The sequence below is a fragment of the Pleurodeles waltl genome, chromosome 6 (genome assembly GCF_031143425.1).
Source record: "Pleurodeles waltl isolate 20211129_DDA chromosome 6, aPleWal1.hap1.20221129, whole genome shotgun sequence".
Lineage (NCBI taxonomy): Eukaryota > Metazoa > Chordata > Amphibia > Caudata > Salamandridae > Pleurodeles > Pleurodeles waltl.
Genome location: NC_090445.1, coordinates 127000330 through 127027902, shown reverse-complemented (window position 1 = coordinate 127027902; position 27573 = coordinate 127000330). Strand labels below are relative to the sequence as shown.

The window sequence follows — 27573 nt, the reverse complement described above, 5'->3', positions numbered from 1 at the left end:
TGGGGGGCCACCAGCACACGTGTTGCCCCAGTATCCGGAGCTTTAGGCCCACAACATAGGAGATCATTCTCCCAGTAAATCAGGTGAATCCAGGCTGCTTCACCTGCTGCATGAGCTGAGGCCTGTCACCTCAAGCTGTCAAGAGTGGGACACTCTTTCTGCGCTTTGCAGAATTCCTCCCTAGTGGGTCCACCCTCAGCTTGCCACCCAGCAAGCTGAAGTAGGTCACCTAGGGCGGCAATGTCCTCCCTGGTTGGAGGAGGGGCTTCCTCCTCTGGGACCCCGTCAACTTCCACTGTGGGAACTTCTGGGACTGCGTTCCAGCACCCCATGCCCCTCTCCTTTGCAGCTGTCTGGGCCATTCTTCTAGGCTCCAGACACCCTTGACTCCCCTCCGAGGCAGCCATGGACCGTGTGATCATACAGACCCACTCAGGCAATCCCATCTTCTTTAGAGTGTGCTCTAGGTCTTTGCCTAACAGACAATTTACAGGCATGGCAGGACTCACAGCTACTTTCAGAGTACTAGAGACCCCCGCGCCCACTCAGAGAGAACCAGAGCCACCGGTAGATGGCTCTCACAATTGTCACTGACTATGACTGATGGAATGTGTTTGGTAGGACCTGTTCTGCTGACAACAGCTGACCCATGACAGCAGTTATGCTGGCTCCTGTGTCACGCAGAGTCTCCACCCGTTGCCCATTAATGGTGACCCACTGCTTATATGTAGACGTATTGGCAGGCATGTCGGCTTTTGGCACCAAATCAGTATCCCCAGGGACACTAGGGTTACCTCTGTCTGTTCCCCAAAGCTATCTGAGCTATCTGGAACTACCTCCTCCCCGAGCGCTACACTAGCCAACCCAGGTGTCTGGCCACCAGTGGAGGGCTGTGCCCTCTTTGGACATTTAGTGCTGGCGGTATTTGTGGCTCCCTATTATGACTTTTCCGCTGGCCCAGCGGAAAAGTCACATCAACATTGCAGTCGGCTCATAATAGAGCCGGCGGCAATGTTAATGTGCAGCGGGTGCAGCAGCACCTGTTGTGCATTTCACTGCTAAATGCGTGATGGGGCTGTGCCTAGGGGCCCCTGCACTGCCCATGCCGAGTACATGGGCGATGCAGGGGCCCCCAGGGGCACCCGAGTCCCCCTTACCACCAGCCTTTTCATGACGGTGTTTACCGCCATGGATTGGCTGGCGGTTGGGGACTCATAATCCCCAGGGCAGCACTGCTTGCACCGCTGCCCTGGGGCTTATGACCGCTTGGCGGAAGCCTGGCGGTCAAGTGGAGGGGCCGGCGGTATGGCCGTGGCTAATGCACCACAGTCATAATACACTGCTGATACACTGCCAGCCTGTTGGCGGTGTTACCGCCAGTGCACCTCTAGGCGCCAGGGCCGTAATGAGGCCCTTAGAGTCACCCCTAGAGGGGCCATACTTGGAACACTTTGCACATTGCAAAACCCACCTCCCTGTCTTGTGATCATAAAACCCTTTCTTCTTAGGAACAGACTGGGGCTGGTTACCACTACTCCCTTGGGAATTATTTTGGGGAACTTTAGAGAATTCCTTATTTTTAAGTTTTTCTCCTCCATTTTTCTCCTCTTGGGAACCCTCTGCTGTTGGCAGCTCCTCGGGAGAGCCATTCTCTTACTCCCCCAACTCATCTTGCTCTTGGGAGCGGGATTCTGCCCATGCCCTCAGCGCCTTTTGGTACTCCTCCTTCTTGGAGGCTCCACGGGTAGATACTGTCATCCCCTTGCAAATGCCATTCAGCTGGGTAACTGTGTACTCCTACAGCTTAGCCAGGTCAAACTCCCCAGCTCCACTTGTGGACCCAGCCAGAGACATGACGTATAGGGTTTAAAAGATACAAAGCATGGAAAATTGAAGAAAAAGAAAACAAATCAAAATTACCTTTAACTGTTGATAGGTGGTGTACATGTAGATATTGTACGGCACTGCACAAACACAAGTCCTATCTTCACCAATGATCGTCAATGTTACACACTGGGTCTCTAGTTTGCAGATGTATATATCCTTGTCCAAATAGGGACCACAATCCTAGTCAGGGTAAATCACACCGCAATCCAACTTATCCCGTGCTCACCCTCTGGTAGCTTGGCACAGAGTAGGGAGGCTTAACTTAGAAGGAAATGTGTAAAGTATTTGCGCAGAAACCCATACAGTGACACAGAGAAAACACCACAAAAAAGACTCTGCACCAGTTTAGAAAAATAGATAATATATATATCAATAAACTAAGATCAAAACAACAAAAATCCAATGTGCACTGTAGGAAGCTGGCCTGGTAAGTGGTGGGTACATAAGGGACTTACACCTTATATCAGGTCCAGGTATCACCTATTAGTGTAGTGTAGGCAGTGTCTAGAAGCGAGGCTCTCTAGAGGAGGCTGTGGATGAGCAGCCAAGGCTTATCTAGGAGACATGCAAAGCTCATACAATACCACTGTAGTCACACAGCACTTACACACATGAAAGAAAACACTCAGGAGACCGCCAGGCTCGGGGTGGCCATCGGACAGCCGCAGTAGTGGGGGTCCGATCCACCACATTCCGACCGCGGCCGAAATGCTCTGGGAATACCACTGACACCGCCAAGCCGGAGACGGCCTCCAACCTGGCGGTCCCGGTGGTTGTAATCCACCAGGGCAGTGCTGCCCGCCAGATTACGAGTTCCATTTCGCCAGCCTTTCCATGGCAGTTAACACCGCCGTGGAAAAGCTTGCGGAATGGGGGTGCTGGGAGCCCCCTGGGGGCCCCTGCACTGCCCATGGACTTGGCATGGGCAGTGCAGGGGACCCCATGCACAGACCCGTTGCGCATTTCATTGCACGCACTGCACTGCCACATTGGTGCCGGTTTGATTACGAGCCGGCGTCAATGTTAAGGCCCTCTTCACCGCAGGGCCAGCAAGTGGAAACACTGGTTCCACCTGCCTGCCCTGCGGTGAAGTCGGAATACGGCCGGCGGTGTCCTGACAGCACCAGCGGTCAGGTGGCGGTTTGAGTTTGGCAGGCAGCCTCCGCCGCCCGCTGAACTCAGAATGAGCACCTCAGTGTTGCAAAAATAAAGGTAATTTATTTTAGTGATACCATTACCAAAAAGTACTAGATAGGTGACCCTCCAATAGGAGGTAAGTAACACACTAGATATGTACACTAGTAATCAGAAATAGGCATGAAAAGCAGCAAAAAAATGCTATGCGAATGCAGGACCCCCACCCAGGTAAGTGTAATCTGTAGATCGGAGCCAGAGGAACTAGGAACCCCAAAAAGTAAGTACCACAGTGCCTTCCAGACACCAGGAAGAAAGGAGTAAGTTAAGACAAGACTGCAAGAAACCAGCAGTGTTTTTCTAAAGAGGAAGACCTGAAAAAGAAGGGGACCAAGTCCAGATGTCACAGGAGTGTCCAGTGGTGGCAGGAGCCACTACCCACCTGTCAGGGAGACCAGATCCTAGGGCTCTGCGCACGTTCCCAACATGTCCACAACAAGACAGCTCCAATACTCTGATTAGAATGTCACAGAGTCTAAGAGAGTCCAAGTGGGGAAAAGGGGATTAGGTAGGGAACAGCTGGGAAGGAGACCTGTAGAAAGCAAAAGGTTAAACCACACAATATCAAGATTTTATCACATTGCTTTTCACTAGACTATGATTCTAAGCATTGTCATACTGTAACCATGGATAACTTAAGAAAGGACTATAACTAGGCCTGCCTCAAGACGTCTGGGTACCAGGGAAGGAATCAAGAATGGTTAATACAACTTTTCATGAAATCTCACTTATTGTCTAGGAATATATGAACCTTCTAGAATTATGTTTCCAGAACAAACATTGTCTTTCTACATGAGGACAAAAAGTAATCTGAACATTCCCTGGAAAACAATAGGAATTGTACTAAGGACTTAATATGCACATATAATGTAACGTCTTGAATTTTGACACCTTTGCAGAATATTCAAAAGCCCTGGATAGTTGTGTGCACTACAGGAAACACTACACATCAAAGTTTTAATTGCCATGAAATGACTGCGCACACTGTAAGCAATCTTAACACCTAGGTTTAAATACGGGAAATGAATCGCGCACACTGTTGATTCCAACAAGTATATGCAAATGCCATGAAATGATCACGCACACTGTAAGCGATCTGAGCATCGAGTTTTGAATGCGGGAATGAATCACGCGTCTTGCCGATTCCAACAAGAATATGCAAATGCCATGAAATGATCGCACACTCTGTAAGCAATCTGAACATCAAGGTTTGAATGCGGGAATGAATCGCGCGTCTTGCCGATTCCAACAAGAATATGCAAATGCCATGAAATGATCACGCACTCTGTAAGCGATCTGAACATCAAAGTTTGAATGCGGGAAGGAATCACGCATCTTGCTGATTCCAACAAGGATATGCAAATGCCATGAAATGATCGCGCACTCTGTAAGCGATCTGAACATCAAGGTTTGAATGCGGGAAATGAATCGCACGTCTTGCCGATTCGAATATCACCATGCAAATGCCAAGAAATGGTCGCGCACAATGATTATCAAGAGTTAAATGCAAGGAATGAATTGCGCGTCTTGCTGATTCAAATGCCCCCATGCAAATGCCAAGAAATGGTAGCGCACAATGAGTATCAAGAATTAAATGCAAGGAATGAATCGCGCGTCTTGCCGAATCGAAAGTCAATATGCAATTATCAAGAAATCGTCCTGCACACTGTTGCCGACCCGAATCTCAAAAGCCAAATGCCAAGAATGAATCGTGTGTCTTGCTGATTCAAATATCAACAGGTAAATGCCAGAACCCATGAGCACATTCACACGCACAAGGAAAAATCTTTCAACATGAAAACTAGGCCCAAAAACTCGAATGCCTTTGAAAACGGGTTGGGGGCCCAGCCCGCCTCCGTCTTACCGCCCTGTTCAAGGATCACCAATACAATGAATGGCAAGGCCTGGAAAGGTCAAAGTAGGCCTCTGGAACAGGAGCTCAGGAAGATGCTGCTGCTCTGCACCGGGACCTCTGAATAGTGAGCACGTGGAGCTGGGCTGGCTCCCTTATATAGAGTCTGGCCCAGCCCACAAACCACACCCAGTCATGCTGCAGGGAAAGCTTCTAGAAGGTCCTAGAAAGGGACCACACCCTAACACACTCAGTAAGCCTGCATCAATACATTGCAAATGAACAGTTATTGCAAACATCATTAATAGTGTTTTTCAAGGTTAAAGTCTGCAATGCAAAAGGTTAACATACTGCATATAAATACAATGCATGAATTAGGTCCATGCATAACGGTTGGGTTTTTGCATTTTAGTCGCCCGTAGAGCGCGCTCCTGCCCTGATGTTGAAACCACCCGTCTGTGGTTGCAGGATTTGGTCGATGGTAGGATGAAGACGGTAAGCAGTGCAGCCCTGGAGTCAGTGAACAGTTCCTGGAGAATGCAGTCAACGTCCCACGCAAGATGGAAGGTTGCAGTCTGTCTGTGGCATGGAAAAGCCACCAACAGGCCTTGGCAAAGGCAAGAGTCATGTCATAGGAAAACTGGAGCTGCCAGGGACCAGCAAGGTCCAAGAGGACTCAACCCATGGGGGGAGTCTCAGGGGACCCTCAGCGATGCAGAGAGTCCACAGAAGAAACGTCAGCCCCCACAGGAGTCCTGCTGGTATTTTGCAAGCCAAATCTGAGAACACACCCAAGAGGGAGACCCTAAATGGCCTTAGAAGGGACTTGCTCACCTAGCCAGGTGACAACCTATCATGAAGGGGCTCTGATGTCACCTACCTGACCTGGACACTTAGATGCTCCCAGAGGCCTCTGCTCACTTTGGATTCAAGATGGCAGAATCAAGGGCCCCCTGTAGGAGCTCTAGGCACCACCACTGGGGTGGTGAAGGACAGGGGAGTGGTCACTCCCCTTTCTATTTTCCAGTTTCGTGCCAGAGCAGGGACTGGAGGTCCCTGAACCGGTGAAGACTGGTTTATGCAAGAGGTTTCCAAATGTGCCCTTGAAAGCATACCAGTGGCTTGGGGAGGCTAACCCCCCAAGCTATGCAACGCCTATTTCTAAAGGGAGAGAATGTTACCCCCGTCTCCCAAAGGAAATCCTTTGTTCTGCATTCCTGAGCTTGAGCTGTTCAAGTAGCAGGAGGGCAGAAACCTTTCTGAGGGGTGGCCGCAGCTTGGGCTGCCCAGAAAACCCCAGAAGGCTTGTAGGAGCAATGCTGGGAGTCCTCCAATGAGCCCCCAGAGTGCCTGGAATCATACTTCTAATACTGGCAACAGTATTGGGTTATGATTCCGACATATTTGATACCAAACATGCCTAGGTTCGGAGTTACCATTATGTAGCTGGACATAGTTAGTGCCCTATGTCCAGTACACGCCTAAAATGGCGCCCCTCCACTAACGAAGTCCATGAAAGTGGAGCTGGATTTCGTGGAGGCACCTCTGCTCCTGCAGGGGTGACCTCACGCACAGGTACTTGCACCCTGCCCTCTGGGCTAGGAGGGCCTACCATATAGGTGACTTACAGTGACTTGGTCCCGTGACCTGTAGTGAAAAGGGTGCATGCACCCTTTCACGCAGGCTTCAATGGCAGACCTGCAGATACACTTTGCATGGGGTCCCCATGGGTGGAATAATACAAGCTGCAGCCCATGGGGAAATCCTGATACACCAATGCCCTGGGTCCCTGAGCACCAAATACTAAGGACTCACAAGGGGGCACCGGTATATCAAATGTGGCGTGCGTATGGTCCAAGCAACCACGTTTAAAGGGAGAGAGCATGGTCACTGGGGTCCTGGTTAGAAGGATCCCAGGGAACACAGTCAAAACATACTGACAACAGGCAAAAAGTGGGGGTAACCATGCCAGAAAGAGGGAACTTTCCTACATGCACAAGTTGAGATATCACTTTTTAAAGGTTTAAAGGCGTCTCAAACCTTAAAAATCTGTGGTTGTATCCTTGTAACACACAGTACCTATGATGCGCGAAAAATAATAATGCACGGGGGCCGCAGAGGAAGAGGTGCATTGAAAAAGAAGGCGCCAAGTTGGATTTTCCAGCGCGGCACAGACAATGTGTTGTTTCTTTCCACACTGCAAGGTGATGCGTTGATTTCCAGGAGTTGAGCCTTGGTTCCTCACTGCAATGCAGGGATATGTTGACGCTCAGGGATGATGCGTTGAAAATCCTTGATTCGCTGGTAGAAGGAGCAGATGCTGCGTCGATCTGGTAGGTGATCCATAAATTTTTCTACTGCGAGGCAGGTGCTGCATTGATTTCTGCAGGCATTGCGTCGATTTTCCGATGCATGGGGATTGTCTTCTCTGGGGTGAAGTCTTTGTGGCTCTGAGACTTCAGAACAGGAGGCAAGCTCAATCCAATCCCTTGGAGTGCACTTGTGGGGAAGGCAGAGTCCTTCCAGCAGAGTCAGAGGCCAGCAGGCAGCAGGGTAACAAGCAGGGCAACAGTCCTTCTCAGTAAAACAGTCCAGATGAGTCCTTTGGGCAGCCAGGCAATCCATCGAACAGAGTCCAGTTGTAGATCCAGAAGTGTCTGATTTGTGGGGTCTGAGATCGAATATATATATATATACAAAAGTGCCTTTGAAGTGGGGGAAACTTCAAAGAGTGGTTTTGAAGTGCACAAGTTACCCTTTCAGAACAGTCCTGTCTGCCAGGATGCCTGTGGGGAGTTATCAGTCCTTTGTGTGAGGACAGGCCACTGGCCTTTGAAGTGTAAGAGGTAGCCCCTCCACTCTTCCTGCCCAGGGTGACCCATTCAGAATGCAGATGAATGCAATGGTGACTGAGTGTCCTGTGTTTATGGCTGTCTGGGTGGAATGCACAAGGTGGGCTGTTAACCAGCACAGACCAGACATGGATTGGAGACAGGCTGTAAGGCACACATGGCAGTAAGTGCAGAGAAATTCCCACTTTCTAAAAGTGGCATTTCTAAAATACTAATATTAAATCCAACTTCACCAGTAAGCAGGATTTTCTATTACCATTCTGTCCATACTAAACATGGCAGGGCTATTCCTTCCAGATCAGAATCTACCACTTAAAAAGTATATGAGGGCAGTTCTAATCCTAGTCTATAAGAGCAGGTGGACTATTTTTTACTGCCAGGACATGTAAAACACATAAGTATTTGTCCTGCCTTTTACTTACATAGCACCCTGCCTTATGGGTTACCTAGGGCCTACCTTAGCAATGACTTATATGTAGAAAAAGGGGAGGTAAAGGCTTGGCAAGTAGTTTTAAATGCCATGTCAAAGTGGCAGTGAAACTGTACACAAAGGCCTTGCAATGGCAGGCCTGAGACATGGTTAAGAGACTACTTATGTGGGTGGCACAATCAGTGCTCCAGGCCCACTAGTAGCATTTCATTTATAGGCCTTGGGCACATGTAGTGTATTTTACTATTGACTTACAGGTAAATTAAATATGTCAATTGGGTAGGAACTGATGTTATCATATTTAGGGGAGAGAGCACATGCTCTTTAGCACTGTTCAGCAGGGGTAAAGTGTGCAGAATCCTAAAACCAGCAAAAACAGTGTCAGAGAAACAGAGGGAGGCAGGCAAAAAAGTTGGGGGATGACCACCGTAAGGCTGTCATGTCTAACAGTCGGGATATTCTGAGGATCAGACCAACTAAACTGTGAATTCAGAGTATCACCCCAAAGGAAGGAAATAAAAAAGCACAAGAAAGCTCTAAAAAAATGCTGGGATAAATAAAAACAAAACAAAGACAAAAGAAGTCAGAGAGAAGATTCTCTGCATGTGGAGACTTCAGAACAGAGGTATAATCTCAGAAATAGGGAAACTTCATAAACACCTGATGGATGTCAATATACTGATACACGTCCCTCTCATTCCTTTCAGGAGATGCCAGATAAAGGGAGTGAGAGAGTGGGCGGGCTGAAACGGATATTAAAAAAGAGGATAAATCTCTCCAACAGAAGCCCCAATTTAAAAAGAAAAAGATGGCAGCGATTTCCATTAAACATGCCAGCAATCTTGAGAACGTTGTTGAAGAACAGGACGTGGGCAGGGACTCTGCTGAACAGCGCGGCAGAAGTCACAATTTGTCGCCAAAGTCTTATAGATCATCTGGATGTGACAGCAACTACTGACTTTCTCATCATAGAGACATCAGACAGGTGTGTTTACCCACCCGACAGGGTTTATGAGTTAAAAATTCAAATTGAATGGGACACAGACGCACCATTGAAGTAATTTTCTGGAAAGCACTTAATTGTGATATATTATTGGCAGAAAAAGACTGGCCACCTGAATTTGTCTGCAAGCTCCCACATGGGGAACATGTAATTTTGCCTTCTTTCTCAGTCCTAGTTCCAGACGCAGTAAAGGAAGTCTATGCAGCTGACTGGGCTTTAGCTCAGGCTCCCGTGTTTTACCGCAACCACGTGGGATGGGATAAGGAATCTCCCAACCATGTAATACCACTTAGGTCCACACCATAGCCTCAACCACAGTGTCCTAATATGCATGAGGCTAACGTTCCAGTGAGAGAGATTCTTGCACAACGAGTACCAGGGAGTAATCGAACCCTGCGTCTCTGCAATGAATAACCCATTATTCCCTGTTGCAAACATTGCCCTGCAATGAATATCTCATTATTCCCTGTTGCAAAACCAGACCATTTGTATAGAATAGTCTTAGACTACAGTCATTTAAACAGTCACACACGTACGTATACAATACAAAATGCACACCGCGCACTACTAATTAACAACATAATGTGTAAAGAATATAAAACAACCTTGGATATTTCCAATGTTTTTTTCTGCCAAAATCTAACACCTGAAAGTTGGGATCATAGCGCCTTTAGTGCATTATGCTCACAGCAGCACTTTTGTTGTTTGCCTCTGGGATATAAGAACAGCCCAGGGTTGTTTTCAGCCTGTGTAACATCAATATTACATGATATTTACCCTGAGGCATTGTCCTATGTGGATAATACTTATCTCACAGACCACCTCAACATTCATCTTTCCAGGGTCGATCAGATCATTCTTGGATTCACTGCCCAGGGCTATAAATTCAATTTCAAGAAAAAAAGTTTTGCCTTTCTCCTAGGATACAAGTTATCAGATGAAGGCAAGAACCTGGCCTGCACTTTCTAGAAAAATGCTCACAACTTCAACCACCAAATACCATCAAGAAACTACAATCATTGCTGGGTTTCTTTAACTTTTGCAGATCATACATACTCGATTATGCACAATGCATAAACCCTCTTTATGACTTCATTTATCCAGATTTTCTCAACCAAACATTGGACACTTAAACATGCTCAGAGACCTTCAGCAGGATATGCTTAAAGGAAAACATTTACACACATGCAACAACAAAACAGACTTGGTAATCAGAATAATCGCTGATGCCATTGGTTCACCTACATTACTTTCAATGAGGGTGACACAGTATCCACAGCATACAAATCCCATTTGTATTCAAATGCAGAACGTTTTGCACCCACAGAAAAGACACCGACAGCTGTACAGATGGTTGTCATGAAAGAGAGGCCACTAGCCCAGGGGAAACGCATTACTGCCGTTACGCCGGTGCCAGCCTTAGAGGCTGTTACCAAAGCAAGCATCTCTAATGCTAAGGCATTACATCCACACTGGATTCAATGGGCAACCTCTCTAGCTGCAACTTATGTTGATTACATTTTTGACCTACAATTGCAAACACAAGATTTCTCTATTATGAGGAGGAGTACCCAGTACCTACCAATATACTACTACTTGATCTATACCAAACTATTATTTACACTGATGGATCAGCACAACCACCTATGGGTACTAAACATCAATATGCAGCTGCCTGTGAAACCGTAAGCGGTGTGATGAGAAATGATGTATTTCACCGTCAGAAGACCTACACTCAGAACCTGGGGGAGTGCACTGCACAGCTGGCAGAGCTTAAGCCTTAAATCCTGGTACTGGAACATACGGATCCAGCACACCCCACCCTAATTGTGTTTGATTTTTATTACTGTGTCCAGTCCTACACTCATTAACTCAATCATTGGTGTCTGAACAGGTTCAGAGTTTCCAAGGGGAATACCATTAAACACAGAATTTTGTGGGGAAGAGTAGCTGATATTAAGGACAGACTACCGAATGCTCATGTAGTACATACATTGGACCGCCAACGTGTAGGAGTACATGTTGTAGGGAATACTATGGCTGATGAAGCTGCCAAATTCGCAATAGCTAAGGCTTCTGTTGCTGCAGTGACTCGTTCTCATATGAGGTTAAAACACTGGCTGCCGTGTAAGCTTTGGTTGAAGGCAAGCCTTTGCCAAGAGCATGCCCTGCAAAATACACATATTCTTTTAGTGCTCAGAATGTTGCATTTGCAACCATTCCAGTGGTAGGAGATTGTGTGATCCCCAACCAAAATTAGAGACCAGATTTTATCAAAGCAGCACATGAGGGTGTAACTTCTGCTCATGCAGGGGTGGTGGCCACCATTTCTCTTCTACAGAAACACTTTTGGTGGCCAGGTCTATACAAACAGATCACACAATATGTCCTTTGTTGTGACATTTGCCAACAAATAAAAGGTTCCAACATTAAGCGCCCACCGCAGACATCCCTCTTAGTGTCAAACAGATCACTACAATGTGTGTACCTGGACCATTGTGGTCCCTTACAGCCTAATGGTGCATACAAATACATCTGAGTCACTGTTGATTCCTGTTCTATATTCCTGTGGGTATGGCCACAACTGCTGGCTGACGCTCAAACTGTTATTAAAGATTTGCAGGTCTTGGTACATATGCAGTTGTCGCATTCCACTTAGACCAGGGCCCTGCTTTTACCTCCACGGCATTCAGGGACACCATGAGGATGATGGGTGTTGAACTCCATTACTCTTCCCCATACCATCCCAGGGGTAATTTGGTTGTGGAGAGGATGAATCGAGACTTGAGTACTGGGTAGGGAAGCTTTGTTTAGAGCATGCCTTATTCCTTCACAAGTTCTATTTTTAAATGAAACAGTTTAACAAACATCATGCATGGGGTTAGCAAAAACAAAGGAAATGAACGCACCCGGCATCCCTGCATCCACTAAATTTCACAATTGGCAAATGCTTTTGAATGTTACTGATGATCAACTAACAGCTCGGGTTCAGAATGGTACCTTTAATTCCTTACTTTCAAAGTCCTGGTGGGTGGTTATTGTGGCCAAAGGACACAACCAGTTGCCTGGTACGTTGTGTTAATTTCTCAGGGGGTTTCAAGGCAAGCTGGCCAGACCCCTGCTATGTCTCGGAGGAACACTCAGGTATTGTTACTACATACAGTGTGGGTAAACTGTGCCGAAAAAGGTCCACCCTAGCAGCTTTGAAGCAACAGCTTAGTCTCCTTCCTAATAAAATAGACTTACAAGACCTAGGAAGCCTGGCTAAAAACTCTTTCTTTATGCTATATATAATGAAATTTGGAATCTTTCCCAAATGGAAGCTGCTGCACATTTGAGTAAGACACATAAAGAAAATATGGAAAAGGCTTTAGCTGTTGTCGATAATGGCATGAACACTTTGTCCAACAGAATATATACTTTAAATAACATTGTGTCATCTGTGATCGACATCATACAGAATGACATGTCTTTTCTCCAACATTGGCAGAGTAAACTGCATTCCATCATGCAGTTAGGTTGGACATTACAAACCCTGAAAAATGTCTGTGTGCCTTTGAAATACATAAATAGTAGTAACTTGTTTGCCGCTTTTAATCTATCCTGACAGCAGCAGACAATGGCTAAGAAAGAACTAGTTACACCATGCTTAACATTGAAAAGTTAGAAAAGTTGCCTTTTACTGTGGCAGAAATTCCCTCAGCAGTATGGTTGATACATAGGGTTATAGATCTATCGATTTCCACCTTTCTTTTCACAAACTGTTTGAAACATTTTGCTGTAGGCAGATATGAGTGGCTAGTTTGACATTCACATACACAAAGTGTGGGAGTTACCTTTCCATTACAAGAGTCTGAACAGCGAAACAGAAGCCTTTCTTGGCAGAAGCAAATGTGAGACTACTGTTAGTCATCCTATGATTTGTTCTAGCAAGGCCTTTGCAATACAGAGGTCACCAACTTGGCATGCCATCTGAAAAGTACTCCCATCCCTTTCATTCGTCTAGTATTACATATATTTTCAAAGAAAGTTATTTGGTTCTGAACGAAAAGAGCTGTTGTGGCATGAAGCCTGGAATTCCTTATGTGATTTCGATTTCTCAAAAAGTAACTTGTTGTGGCCACGTTTTATTCCCACCCACCACCACAAGATAGAAGAGTAGCGGAATTGTAGCCTCACATTGGTATTTCAAATGTAAATTGTGGCAAGCTGAGTAGACTAAAGGCGCTACTGTTCCAAAAACTTGTAACTTTGACATCAGCAAGAGAAACATATGATCTCCATCTACCTGAGTTACAGTGCCTATCAAATACCAATTTCCCCAAGCATTTTGGAGAATTGGTCAGCAGAATTTTCAATGCCTCTAGCACTGAAGGGATTGTGCACTTTTTTAAGGCTGTCGGTTCTGGGTTTGTCAGTACCTTCCAGGCCATGTTTAGAGTCATACCTTCAGCCATATGTTCACTCTTTTTGAGTGTTTTTGGCAGATTCCCCGTTACCTTGGCGTTGATTGGTGGGATTTTACTGCTATTATTTTTGCTTCACAGTGGCTGCCCTATTTCAGCAAAGCAGAGTAATGGGGCTATCATCAACCCGGCTGTGTTGTGATCGCATGATGCAGTACTTTGGAGCATCCCTTCTGGAAGAGCTGGAGCATGATTGGTTGTTGACATTCAGACCAATCCTAGCATGTGTGCAGCCAGTTTTCCAATGTATTTTGTACACCTCTGAATGCGCACCAATGGTGTGCTTGCCGTGCAGCCTGTGCCTCCTATGAACAAGGATCTGTTAATGTTGTTGATGAGGCTTCATTAACGGACATGCCCCTTGAGACTGAGGCTGATTCACGAGGCAACTTATGAGCCACCGCTTATGAATTTCCTGGCTCCAGCGATATCTGGCACAATGGACGGTGCTACCTCCGCAGGTCATCCTGTGTTCGAGGATCCTGCACACTTCTGGTCCGTGTATCCCTCTGCTAATCCTTTCATTAACCCGTCACCTGCCGAAGTGGAATCCTTTTTGGTCTTAATCTCCATTGGCGACATCAGACACCTTTTGCAAGACCATAACTATTGTTAATTGAACTACTAGCTTTTTAAAACAAGCTATACAAACTGTGACACCAAGTTACCTTTCAATTCGGTCTGTTTTCTGGCCTGTTTTGCGTGTCACTGTGGACATTTCATCTCTTATGTATGATTTTAAACTTATTTTTAGAATTTTAGTTTTGCGCATTTTTAGTCTTTGGATTTCACACCTTTGTCTCATCAATAGGGGAGGGTCTCATGGATCCATTTTAGTTTGCTTTGGTACAGTAGTTTACCTTAGCCTTGGCTTGTAGGCCTGTTCCCTTTTACCTAGATAAACATGCTCTGTTTTATTATTTATCTTTTATTCATCTTAACAGTACGTGCAGTTCCTGCACTTTATAAGAAATGTTTTTATGTTAAAATCAGTTACCATACCTTGAAAGCATCATTATCAGTAATGTACGTATTGCGTTGTCATCATGTCCCTCTGCTTCACAGGAGGCCGCTTCTCATGGACATGGTTTGTGCAGATTAGGTTTATCATACCTTGGTCTCTTTAGGGTAAACAATACACTTTAGGGAGGAATTTGTGTATTCATTTTCTTATGTCACTATCCTAATCATTGCAGCTCACTTATTTTATAGTAGATTGAAGTCTTTTCAATAAATATATTGAAAACATTCCTGCATCTTCTTTGTCTGTGTGTGTGTGTGTGTGTGTGTGTGTAAGAGGCTCATATCTAATGAGAGTAAAGGGTAAAAGACTTGTTGCACCATGAATCCCTGAGATGATTTCAGAGTCCAAGTGCTAGGTTGCCAGAAATCACCTTTACTGTTCATGTTTTGGGTGAGGTACTGCTAGAGAGCCAGAAGGGTTGGGCCGACAGCCGACAACTGTTGTGTGTATGACGCAGTCACCTACAATCAGAGGTGCTGCTGCCTCTAATCCAGCAGTCTTGTAGAGATATAAGGGTCCTTACAACACTAATGATTTTAAAATGTTTTATCCACGGCTTCCAGATATATTATTTGTCAATCAATCAATCTAAAAATGTATTAAGTGTGCTACTCACCCAATAGGGTCTCAAGGCGCTGTGTGTGGTGGGGAGATGGAGGAGGGGCTGCTGTATTACTGCTCAAAAAGCCATGTCTTTCGGTGCTTTCTGAAAGTCAGGAGGTCCTGGGTCTTGCGTAGGTTGGTGGGGAGGGAGTTCTAGGTCTTGGAGGCGAGGAAGGAGAAGGATCTGCCTCCAGAGGTGGTGCGTTGGCTGCGGGAGACTGTGGCGAGGGCGAGGTCAGCAGAGCGGAGGAGTTGAGGTGGTGCATGGAAATTCACTCGTTCGTTGAGGTAGGCTGGTCCAGTGTTGTGGAGGGATTTGTGAGAGTGGATGAGGACTTTAAAGACCATCCTCTTGCTGAAGGGCAGCAGGTGAAGGGATCTGAGGTGAGCGGAGATGTGTTTGTGGCATGGGAGGTTGAGGATGAGACGTGCAGCTGCCTGCTGGATACGCTGGAGTTTCTGCTGAAACTTGGCTGTGGTACCAGCGTCGAGGGCGTTTCCGTAGTCTGCTGCTGATGAGAACATGGGTGACGTTTTTTCTGGTTTCCATGGGAATCCATTTGAAGGTCTTCCGTAGCATGCGAAGGGTGTTGAAACAGGAGGATGATATGGTGTTGATTTGCTGGGCCATGGAGAGAGATGAGTCTAGGATGATGCAGAGGTTGCGTGCATGGGTGGAGGGTCCTGCAGGACTCTTCTGAGTAACTTGTACTTTTATGTCTTGTATCAGTAAAGTTTGAAGAATTGGTCTTCCCTCAGAGCCCAAATTATAAATTAAAGGTGCTTTTTTTATTAGTAATAGTGTCCCCAACTGTCACCTCAAGATATGCCTCAAATGCTTTCTTTCACCTTTGGCAGTCTAAAGGGGGAATCACAGGCCCTGGTAAGAATGGGACAGGAGCCATTATGCCCTCCATTATTTTAAGTAAGGAAAGAATGAGATTGTCACTCACCAACATGGAAGTCAAAGTAGCAGAGCAATTCGAGTAATAGAGTTTCCTAGATGTCGTTCCACTTGACAATGTTGAACATTAGTTAGAAGAGTAAAATCAGGGACAAGAGAAAGACAACAAATGGAAAGGTCATGCAAATTGGCTACTGAGGATTGGGACAATAGACACATGTTTGTGATGACCACAATCACATGACCACACAAACGTTGCACGCACAGAGGTTACAGCGTACGCCACAGTCTGCTGTCTTCTTCTATCCTCCAAAAGTCAAAATGCCGGACAGAAATCCATTTGCCAGCTCCAAGTTACTTCATTGTCATACTGCTGCCGCTGGATTGCGGACAGGAAACGCCGACAAGATGCGCCCCCACTCCATGATGCAGATCACTCTGTCATATAAACTACCATAATGAACATAGTGGAAAGCTGGTAGTTGAGGTCCCACTTGTCGGCAATTTGTGAAGACAGACCCCAGAGGCAAGGTATCTGTGAAATAATTTATCAAGTGGGAACGAAGCAGACCACCAGCACCTCACTGCACAATATGTCTTCTTTCTCCCAACCGCCATTCTACGACTCTTCCCCAAACAACATTCCACCTACAACCCTTTGAGAACTAGAACCCCACATAGGTTTTTTTAAACTTATTTTTGGGGCATTTTGACAGACGTTCAAAACAAAATAAGCATGGTGGGACATTATACACATTTGTGAGTGTACACTGCAACTTGTTTTGGTTACATTTTTCGTTCATTCCCAACTGCCAACATGGCCTCTCCCAGTTCCCAGCCTCCGCCGGGCGACTGCACTAACCACAGAAAGCCCCAAGCCACTCAGCACTACACAGGTATACCAGGATTGCAAAGAACCCCACATAGGTGTTCTCATTTGTGATAATGAACAAAAATGATGCTTCATGTAATAAAGTATTTGCCTAGCACCCACAATTTGACTAAGCAGGGAAGCCAGGACTGATTGCAGGTTTTCAGGTTTAACCAGTTCAATCACTAGATGGTATTTCTTTCTGACATTAAAGGTTTAAGATTTGTCCTTAGTTCTTGGAGGATGAGATTAAAGATTGGGTGACAGGCAGAATCCACATTTTATTTTTGACCATATTTACAAATCAAGGACATCACAGCGCGTTACATCAGAGACAGGGTACCTTCTACATTCTTTTTTTCGGATGCTGAGCCAAGGCCGGGATTCAAACCTGACTTCCCTTGTTACATGGTTAGCAGCTGTAGCTAAAAGCCTACATCTATTTGTATGAAGAATCAGCTAATTTTGGGCTCCAAGTTCCAAGAGGGTCTCGAGCTGAGCCTGAGCCAAGCATCTGGCTCAAGCTTTCAGTAGCTCGCCCAACTCTAGAGCACATACCGTTAAGTTGGTGGAGGGAAATGGATGGAATAGGGGGATATCGCTAAGAAGAATGAAAGGAACACGAAACAAAAGGCAGGAAGAGAACAACGAGGAAAGAGGAGAACATAAAGTGAGGGTAATGAGATGGAGAAGGGAACACTGCAAGGAGACAAAAGAAGGGAGGAATGAGGACAAAGTGAAGAGATGACGCAAGGTGGGAGAATAAAGAGTTGACATTAAAGAGAGGCTAATAGAGAAAAAAGAACTGAAGAGAGTTGAGGGGAGGGTAAGGAATAAGAGGACAGAAAAGGGATTAAGCAAGTGACCTGGCACAGAAGTACATGAGATTGGAATGAGAGTGGGGAAAATGGTGAAATGGAGAAAGAGAGAAATGGCAGTGGGTGTAGGAAAGAACAGACGGAAGAGAGAGAAGGGATGAGGAGGGGAAAGGTGACATGGGTGAAGTGGAAGCAAAGATATCGCAAATGCTAGGCAGGATAGTAATGGGGCACTACAAAGGTGAAAGAGAAAAAAACTGTAATGAAGACAACGGGTGAAATGTAAGAGTGGAGAATGAAGGGAGAAGGGGAAGAAGAAATATGAGTAAAGGAAGGAGAGGGTAATGTTGAGATCAGAAATGGAATCACACGGGGCGAGAGGGAGGGTTGGGAGCAGTAGAAAAGGACTTCTGAACGCTGTCTGCAACAGGATGGCATAGGAGACTTAGGGCCAGATGTAGGTACAAAAAAATTAGCGACTCGCAATTTGCGAGCATGTGCGACTCGCAATTTGCATGTCGCTAACTGGAATGCAGGTAGAAAGTGCGCTTACAAATTGCGACTCGCACCTGGAGTCGCACCGCAGATAGCGAGTCCGCTTTTTGCGAGGTCGCTTTTTGCGACCGTGCAAAAAATGGACTCGCAATTTGCGAGTGGGTGTCGCAAATTGCGACTGTGCTGAAAATTGAAAGCAGGTGCTGCAGAACACTCCAGAAACCACTCCAGAACATTCAGGAAAACACTTCCTGGCACATGATGATGACATCACAGCCAGGAAGTTTACAAATACACCTGGGAGCAGGGAGGACCACACCCTTTTTAACTGCAGCACAGCTAACAGAGCACCAGCAACCATGACTGACACTCCCAGGAAGAGAAAGCTCAAGTTTGCAGAGAAGGAGCTGGAGGTGCTCACGGATGAGTGCTGTCAGCACCATGATGAGCTTTTTGGGAAGGCAGCCCTCAATGTGCCAGACTCTGACAAAAAAATAATTTGGCAGGGAATCCAGGAGAAGGTAAACTCCCTGGGGGTGAGCCACAGGAGTGTGGATGAACATAGATGTCGGACACCAGACCCAACCTTACACCACCGAACCGGCATCCACGGCCATCACCCTCAACAACTGGTCCCACATCAACACGGAAGAAACCAAATCCATCATGAACTCTATCCACTCCGGCGCCCCTTCGGACCCCTGCCCGCACTTCATCTTTAACAAAGCCGACGACATCATCGCCCCGCACCTCCAGACCGTCATCAACTCTTCTTTCTCTTCTGCAACCTTCCCCGAATGCTGGAAACACGCCGAAGTCAACGCACTTCATCTTTAACAAAGCCGACGACATCATCGCCCCGCACCTCCAGACCGTCATCAACTCTTCTTTCTCTTCTGCAACCTTCCCCGAATGCTGGAAACACGCCGAAGTCAACGCCCTACTAAAGAAACCTACGCTGACCCGAGCGACCTAAAAAACTTCCGCCCCATCTCTCTTCTGCCTTTCCCAGCCAAAGTAATAGAAAAGACCATCAACAAACAGCTGACCACCTTCCTGGAAGACAACAACCTGCTCGACCCCTCACAAACCGGATTCCGAACCAACCACAGCACTGAAACCGCCCTCATCTCAGTCACTGACGACATCAGAACTCTGATGGACAACGGTGAAACAGTCGCCCTCTCGGCTGCCTTTGACACCGTCTGTCACCGCACCCTAATCACCCGCCTCCGCTCCACCGGAATCCAAGGCCAGGCCCTGGACTGGATCGCCTCCTTCCTCTCAAACCGTTCCCAAAGAGTTTACCTCCCTCCGTTTCGCTCAGAACCCACCGAGATCATCTGCGGCGTACCCCAAGGCTCATCACTCAGCCCGACACTCTTCAATGTCTACATGAGCCCCCTCGCCAACATCGTACGCAAGCACGACATCATCATCAACTCCTACGCCGACGACACCCAACTTATACTCTCCCTCACCAAGGACCCCGCCAGCGCCAAGACCAACCTACAAGAGGGTATGAAAGACGTCGCAGATTGGATGAGGCTCAGCCGCCTAAAGCTGAACTCTGAAAAAATGGAAGTCCTCATCCTCGGCAACACCCAGTCCGCCTGGGACGACTCCTGGTGGCCCACGGCCCTCGGCACCGCACCGACCCCCATAGACCACGCCCGCAACCTCGGCTTCATCTTGGACCCTCTTCTCACCATGACCAAGCAAGTCAACGCCGTGTCCTCTGCCTGCTTCCTCACCCTCCGCATGCTCTGCAAGATCTTCCGCTGGATCCCCGCCGACACCAGAAAAACCGTGACCCACGCCCTCGTCACGAGCCGCCTGGACTACGGCAACACCCTCTACGCCGGGACCACAGCCAAACTCCAAAATTGCCTGCAACGCATTCAAAACGCCTCGGCCCGCCTCATCCTCGACATACCCCGCAGCAGCCACATCTCCGCACACCTGAGACACCTGCATTAGCTCCCTGTCAGCAAAAGGATCACCTTCCGACTTCTCACCCACGCACACAAAGCCCTCCACGACAAGGGACCGGAATACCTCAACAGACGCCTCCGCTTCTACGTCCCCACCCGCCTCCTCCGCTCCTCTGGCCTCGCACTCGCTGCTGTCCCTCGCATCCGCCTCTCCACGGCGGGTGGGAGATCTTTCTCCTTCCTAGCGGCCAAGACCTGGAACTCCCGCCCCACCAGCCTCAGGACCACCCAGGACCACTCCGCTTTCCGGAGACTCCTAAAGACCTGGCTGTTCGAGCAGCGATAACCCCCCCTTTTTCCCCTAGCACCTTGAGACCCGCACGGGTGAGTAGCGCGCTTTATAAATGTTAATGATTTGATTTGATTTGATGAACTAAAGAAGAGGTGGTACGACCTCCGCTACCGGACCAAGGAGAGGGTGGCAGAAAGGCTCCGGGAGATGAGAGGCACAGGAGGGGGACCATCTTCCATACCACCACCCACACCCCTGGAGGAAAGGGTTGAGGAGACCCTGGAGCCAGAGGCTGTTACTGGAATTGGAGAACTGGACACCTCTGAGCCCAGACCATCAACCGGTGAGTACCATGTGATATGCCTGTACCCCCATCAATGCCATACCCCCACCCACCATGTGCACAGGGGCATGCACAACCAAGATAGCTCCATTTCAGAGTAGCAAACACCAGAATGATGCATTATGGGCAATGTAGTCAAGTAGGCAGTTCATAGGCATATGTTTATTAGGAAGTGTTTAACAGATACAGTAGTAGACACTGACAGTGTTTTTCCCATGTCCCACAGGTCTCCCACAAGACACCCCCACCAGCCAAAGCAGCCAGGTGCCAATGGTCAGCCAGGCCCAAGAGGAGACAACAGGACCAGCCACCACTCCCACCTGCACCACCAACACCATCCCCTCTCTGGCAACACCTGTTGCAACAGTGGTCTTGGAGCCTGCACCAGGTACAAGCCGGAGTGCCACATCAGACATCACAGGGCCTCCACCGCTGCGCAGGCGACGCAGGATGAGGAGAGCAGGGCAGCAGGCAGAGTCAGGGCTTCCATCCACAACACCAACGGAGGCCCAACTGCTACGGGGTCAGCGCCTGCAAAATCAACAGTTAGGGCGGATTAGTGGGGTTCTGCAGCGCTTCGAGAGGAACCATGCCAACAGCATGCAGCAGGTGCATGCACAACTGGAGGTCATTGGGAACAACACTGGTGACCTAGCCCTATCAATGCGCGAACTGGTGGCTGGACTGCTAACGCAGAGTGAGGGTGTGCGGCGCAGGGACCGCCAGCTGCTCCAAAGGCTGGACAGGATGGCCTCCTCTATCGTCAGACTGGCAGTGAACACAACTGGGCTGTCAAGGAGAACAGTCAGCCTCCAGGTTGACATGGGCCACTTTGCGGGTGATGTGGCACGGGGACTGGGCCGGATCACCCATGCAATAGACCTTATGGAGGCACGGCAGGTGTCCAGGGGTACAGGTGACACCCCACAAGACAGTGAGGAGGGCTCCACTGTCAGCAGTGTCTCTGCTGGTGACACCAGGGTGCTACGGAGTGGGAGTACAAGGCAGAGCACTGCTGAGAAACCTGGTACCAGCCAGGCTGGCCGAGCCCGCCGTAGGCTGTGAGCTAAACACTGTCCCTGATGTTGGGGCACATGATGGCAATGTGTCCCATGCCAGGTGGTCATTTGAAGTTCCTGAACAGTTTTTCCTTGTATATAGTTTGGTTTTTGCACATATTAAAACATTTGTCTGTTACACTTAACACATGGACTCTTTGTTCTATTGGTGAGTATGGTAGAAGTTGGCACGTACCTTCCAAAGTATTGGGTTGCAATGTGTTCCCGTCTCAGTCTGCCTTGATTTGCGATGCTCCTATCCCCATGATGGCGATGTGGTTGCTCTTGCTCTTCATCCTCCGAATCTGGGTCTGCAGGGGTGAGAGGTAGGCCACGTTGGGTGGCAATGTTGTGCAGGATAGCGCATGCGACAACTATTTTGAAAGCCGTTATGGGGGTATACTGGAGGGCACCTCCACTTCGGTGGAGGCATCTGAACCGTGCTTTCAGCAGTCCGAAGGTTCTTTCAATCAAGTTTCTGGTCCTCTTATGTGCACTGTTGTATCGCCTCTCACATTCATTGCTGGGTGTTAAGTACGGAGTCAGTATCCATGGCCGTAGTGCATATGTACTGTCACCTGTTGGGCACAAAACGTACACTGTTAGCAAGTCGTGGTTGGTTTGCACATTGCTCTGTGTGCATGTCTACAAGGTGCATGCGGCGCTACCTAGGAGGTATCCGTCTCCAAATTACCCTCGTTCCAGGCGTTGGTGTATCCCACTGTGCCTAAAAATGTAGGAGTCATGAGTACTGCCTGGAAATTTAGCAACCATGTCAGTGATGACATAATGGGCATCACATACCACCTGAATATTGAGTGAGTGGGTACACTTTCTATTGCGGAACAGATATTCCAGGTTTGCAGGGGGGCATATTTGAATATGTGTCCCATCTACACACCCTATGACATGAGGAAAGTTGGCAATTCGGTAAAAGTCTAACTTGGTGCTGTTAATTTCTGCCTCATTCCTGGGTAGGTATATGTATCGGGACATGTGTGTGAGTAAGGCATCTAGGAATGCCCTGAGGAACCTTGATAGTGCACTTTGGGATACCCCACCTGCCACAGCAATGACCCCCTGATAGCTCCCCGAGGCCAAGAGGTGCAGTGAGCATAGCACTTGCACATGTGTAGGGATGGCATAGCTGCACACAGTCTGGTGTTCTAGCTGTGGTTTGAGTAATTCTATTAAATCTAGTATAGCTGCACTGCTAAGTCTGTATTTGTCATATATTTCCTCCTCAGTTTGCTGGAAAAGAGTCTGTCTTGTTCTGTAAATCTTCTCCTGTCCCTGGCTCCTCCTCCTCCTCTGCTGGGCTGCGTGGGCTCTCCTCCTCACTGCTATCAGGTATATCTCCGCCATCTTGAGTAACCCAGATGCCTTCTGGGTCCCCTTTTATACTTTGGTAATGATTACCAACTGCTCTGAGTTAGTGGTAAATTGGACATGCAAAATGGGCTTTTTGCGACTAGTCGCAATTTGCGAGTTGCTATTGCATATGGTTTGCGACTCGCAAATTGCGACTTCCTATTAGCGGGTCGCAATATGGGGTCGCAAATTTTGCGAGTCGGTAACGGCTCGCATCGCATTTTGTGAGTCGGAAATGGGATTTTTGCATCCCATTTCCGATTTTGCGGAGTCGCAAATAGCGATTCGGGCCATTTGCGACTCGCAAAAGTTTGCTACATCTGGGCCTAAAAGACTGGCGGCTTGCATGGCTACAGATAACCATGTGAAGAATATTCAAGCTCTCAATATTAGAAGTGGTTATGTGATTGCCCGTGCAATTAACAGACTAATTGAAAGGGTTATGCAAAACATTCTAAGGCCCATATTTATTCTTTTTTAGCGCCGCATTTGCATCATCTTTTGATGCAAAAGCTGCGCAAACTTTCAAAATACAACTGTATTTTGAAAGTTTGCGCAGCTTTTGTGTCAAAAGATGATGCAAATGCGACGCTAAAAAAGTATAAATATGGGCCTAAATGCGCTATCTATTCCCACATTTCAGGCACACCAGTTGATATTACAAAATGGACGAATCCTAAGTGACCTGTACAGACATCCAGAGTATAATGTTGCTATTGATGGGGTGGATTCAGACCTTGATCTTATTGAACATGGTAAAGGATAACTGGCATAAGGGAAGATAGCAAAACCTTTCATCATCATTGCTAATTACAGAAAAGATTCCGAGAATTTTAGGGGTCAGTAGAAAAAGGTCATTCCAATTAAAATCATTCGATGACCAATGTCCCAGTGGCCAAAGCTCTTGCCATCAGGTTTGTAACAATTCCTGAACTGAGAATATCTGTTGGTATAGCTGGTCCACAGATAATTTAAATTTATTTTTAGATCCGAAGTTTAACAAGTTACACAATTGGAGCACAATGCATAAGAGCTATTGAAATGATTCCAGTTGTTGTAGATATAGGTCTTTTTTATCAGTGAATGTGTGTGGAAGGTTGAGAATGATTCTGGCCTCTGAGTTGTGAATAGTCTGCAGCCGCCTGATTATTATTTTTTTGATCCTTGTGTAGAGGGTGTTCCCCTAGTTCAGGGATCTTCATGCTGTGGGAGCGCCCCGGAGGGCGTGGTTTCATCTGAGAGGGGTGTGCTTCCACATTATTAGAGAAATTGGATAGGGACTCTCCTTCTTAAAAAATGTGTGTGGACCTGCAAACAAATGCCTGTGTAAAAAACACTAAAAGAAGGTTAACCTACAAAATGATGAAAAGTTAATCATTGTGTGGGTTAGTATAATTTTTTTCTAGCTTACGTGTCAAGAATTTTCAATTTTATTAAGGACACAGAGGCGAGGATTATGCTTTTCCTTCTTTGCTGTTTATTACTGTACAACACACAGCAGCCAATACAATCAAACTTTTCAAAAAACTACATTTGCCAACAATATGACATCACAGTATCAGTACCAATCACAGTACACATAGTAATATATACTCAACAACAACCATAACTCTTCCTCTTTCTTTGCTTTGAGATAAATAGGTCTTAGTTTGTGGAAGAATAAAGTCTTAACAAGAGATCCAAGGACTGGAAACAAGTGGGAGACAACAGACTCCCAAGAAACTGACAGGCGAACAGGTCTGAGGTGGTTCAAGATCCGTCCCCTCTCCATCAGCCAGTCTTCTGACCGGAAACTGGAAACAACAGAGAAAAAATATTGCTGTAATATTCAGTTGGACACCGTTATAAAGTTCATCACTACACGTAATCAGACATATTAAGAATAACATCTCCATGCGAGTATTTAACATTCAGAAAATTATGAAAAGACAATGCAAAATCACTTTATGGAACATCAGACCATTCATATGCATAGAAGACCATTTTCTGGGTGGGTCGTAGAAAGTGATTGGGTGTGGTAATCCTTGCCTCCGTATCCTTAATAGAATTGAAAATTATTGACACGTAAGCTAGAAATGTTTTTATTCTATGTCAGGACCGGAGGCTTCGGATTATGCTTGTTCAGAGCTGTTGTAAGACAATAGAGGCTACATCCAAAATCGGTTCATAATAAAATGTTTTAAATCTAAAATCGGATGACCAGTCAGCTGCTCTCATTATGTGTTGTAACTGAGATCCTAGAAAATAGGTTTTTGATGCCATTGCTCCTCACACTGAGTGAGCCCCAAACATAGAAATGTCAACCCCCACTTCAGCCAGAATCCATTTCACCCAGCGAGCTAAGGTAGCTGAGGACACTGGGTGGAAAGGCTTCTGCAATGCAATTAGGAGTTGACCTCCAGGAGATTGTTGATACTCCCCGGTGCGGTCCACGTATTTCTTTAAACATTGTATAACACAAAGTTTAGGATATTCATGAAAACTAGGATAAGTTACTTGCCTGGAAAACGTTTTAGTTCTTCTGGAATTAGAGAAGGTAACTCCATCTGGGGAGTAGATTCATCCAGAAATGTCTAGAGCTCTTACGTCTGACACCCTTCTATATGATATTAAACACAGTAGTGTCGTCAACTTAGCTGAGAGTTGTTTCCTAGCTAGATCGGCGTTGCAGGGCCAGTGTTGTAAGAAATTTAGGATAATATTAACATCCCATAAATGTGCATATTTTGATTGTGGAGGATTAGCTACGTGTATACCTCTCCTCGCCCTACTTACCAGAGGGTGTTCTCCCACTGGTTTGCCATCCAAGAATGTGTGGCTTGCAGAGATGGCTAACCGATAATTATTGACCGAGAAGTAGCTGTAACCTTCTGAAGCCATCTCTGCTAAAAGATTGACTATAGAAGTAATTAGGACCCCCAAGGGATACAGACTCTGGGGGTCATTACGACATTGGCGGGCAGCGGTAACCGCTGTGCGGCCGCCAATGCGGCCGCACTCCCGCAGCCCCCATTACGACATTCCCGCTGGGCCGGCGGGCACAAACCCGCGGGGTTGAGGCCGCAACATAGGAGCCGGCTCCTAATGGAGCCGCGGTGTTGAGGCCGTGCGACGGGTGCAGTTGCACCCGTCGCACTTTTCACTGTCTGCCATGCAGACAGTGAAAAGCTGGCCGAGGCCCTTACCGCCAGCCTCTTACTGGCGGTGCAAACCGCCAGAAACAGGCTGGCGGTAAGGGTGTGATAATCCCCAGGGCAGCGCAGCTTGCAGCGCGGCCCTGGTGGATTATCACCGCCGGGGCTAAAACGGCGGGAAACCGCCGGCCCCGGCGGTGCGACCGCGGCGCTACCGCTGCGGTTGTAATAAGGGCCTCCGTACCGCCAGCCTGTTGGCGGTACGGACGCTACATTACAGGGTCGTAATGACCCCCTCTGTGTGTTGCACCAACTCAGCCATCCACGCCAGGCCAAGGGGTAGCGTTTATGAGTGGAATTTGACCAGAAAGCAGAAATTAAGGCGACAGATTGCTCCAAAAGTTCCGGCAGATGCCAGGGTTGCCGGAAATGCACCAAGCCATGAGTTGCAGTTTGTTCTGATCGAGAAAAGGATGGCACATACCCGCCGGAACTAGCAAGAGTCCCAGAACCGAGGGAATCTGAACTGGAAGGTCTCTAGACATCTCCAGAAGGATGGGAAACCAGTGTTGAGCCCTCCATAGCGCAGTGGCAGTATCAACTCTGCCTTCTGATGTAGAGTCTGAGTTGCAACTCTCAGAATCATTATGAATGGGGAAAGGCATACACAAGGGGCCCATTCCACTGTTGAAGGAAGGCATCCGTGGCCAGAGCGCTCCCTCAGAAGTATTAGGCCGTATAGGTATTAGGCCGTTGTGGCAGTGGGTATAGCGATAGGGAGTAAAACGACACTCAGGTGGGTGGGTGAATATATGAGATTTTATTGTGATTCACTGATGTCTTTATAACAGTCACTATCTGTGGTCTTTACGGTTGGTGATCTCCTCTGTTCTCTTCTCCCTCAGGATTCCCGGTGACTAAAGATGGTTCCCCGGCTGTGGTATCGTCAGGAAGACCGGAAAAAGAGGAACGAAAGGACCGTAAGTAGTGTCTCTGTGAGCTAGTTTGTATTCTTTATTGTGTGGGGAGGGTGTGTAGAGTG

At 47.2% G+C, this 27573-nt stretch overlaps 1 pseudogene; it reads left to right on the top strand.

Moving 5' to 3' along the window:
• The window catches only part of LOC138301499 (ribose-5-phosphate isomerase pseudogene), a 45364-nt pseudogene extending 20884 nt beyond the window's left edge, over positions 1-24480 (top strand).
• Positions 24481-27573: the final 3093 nt, after the last annotated feature.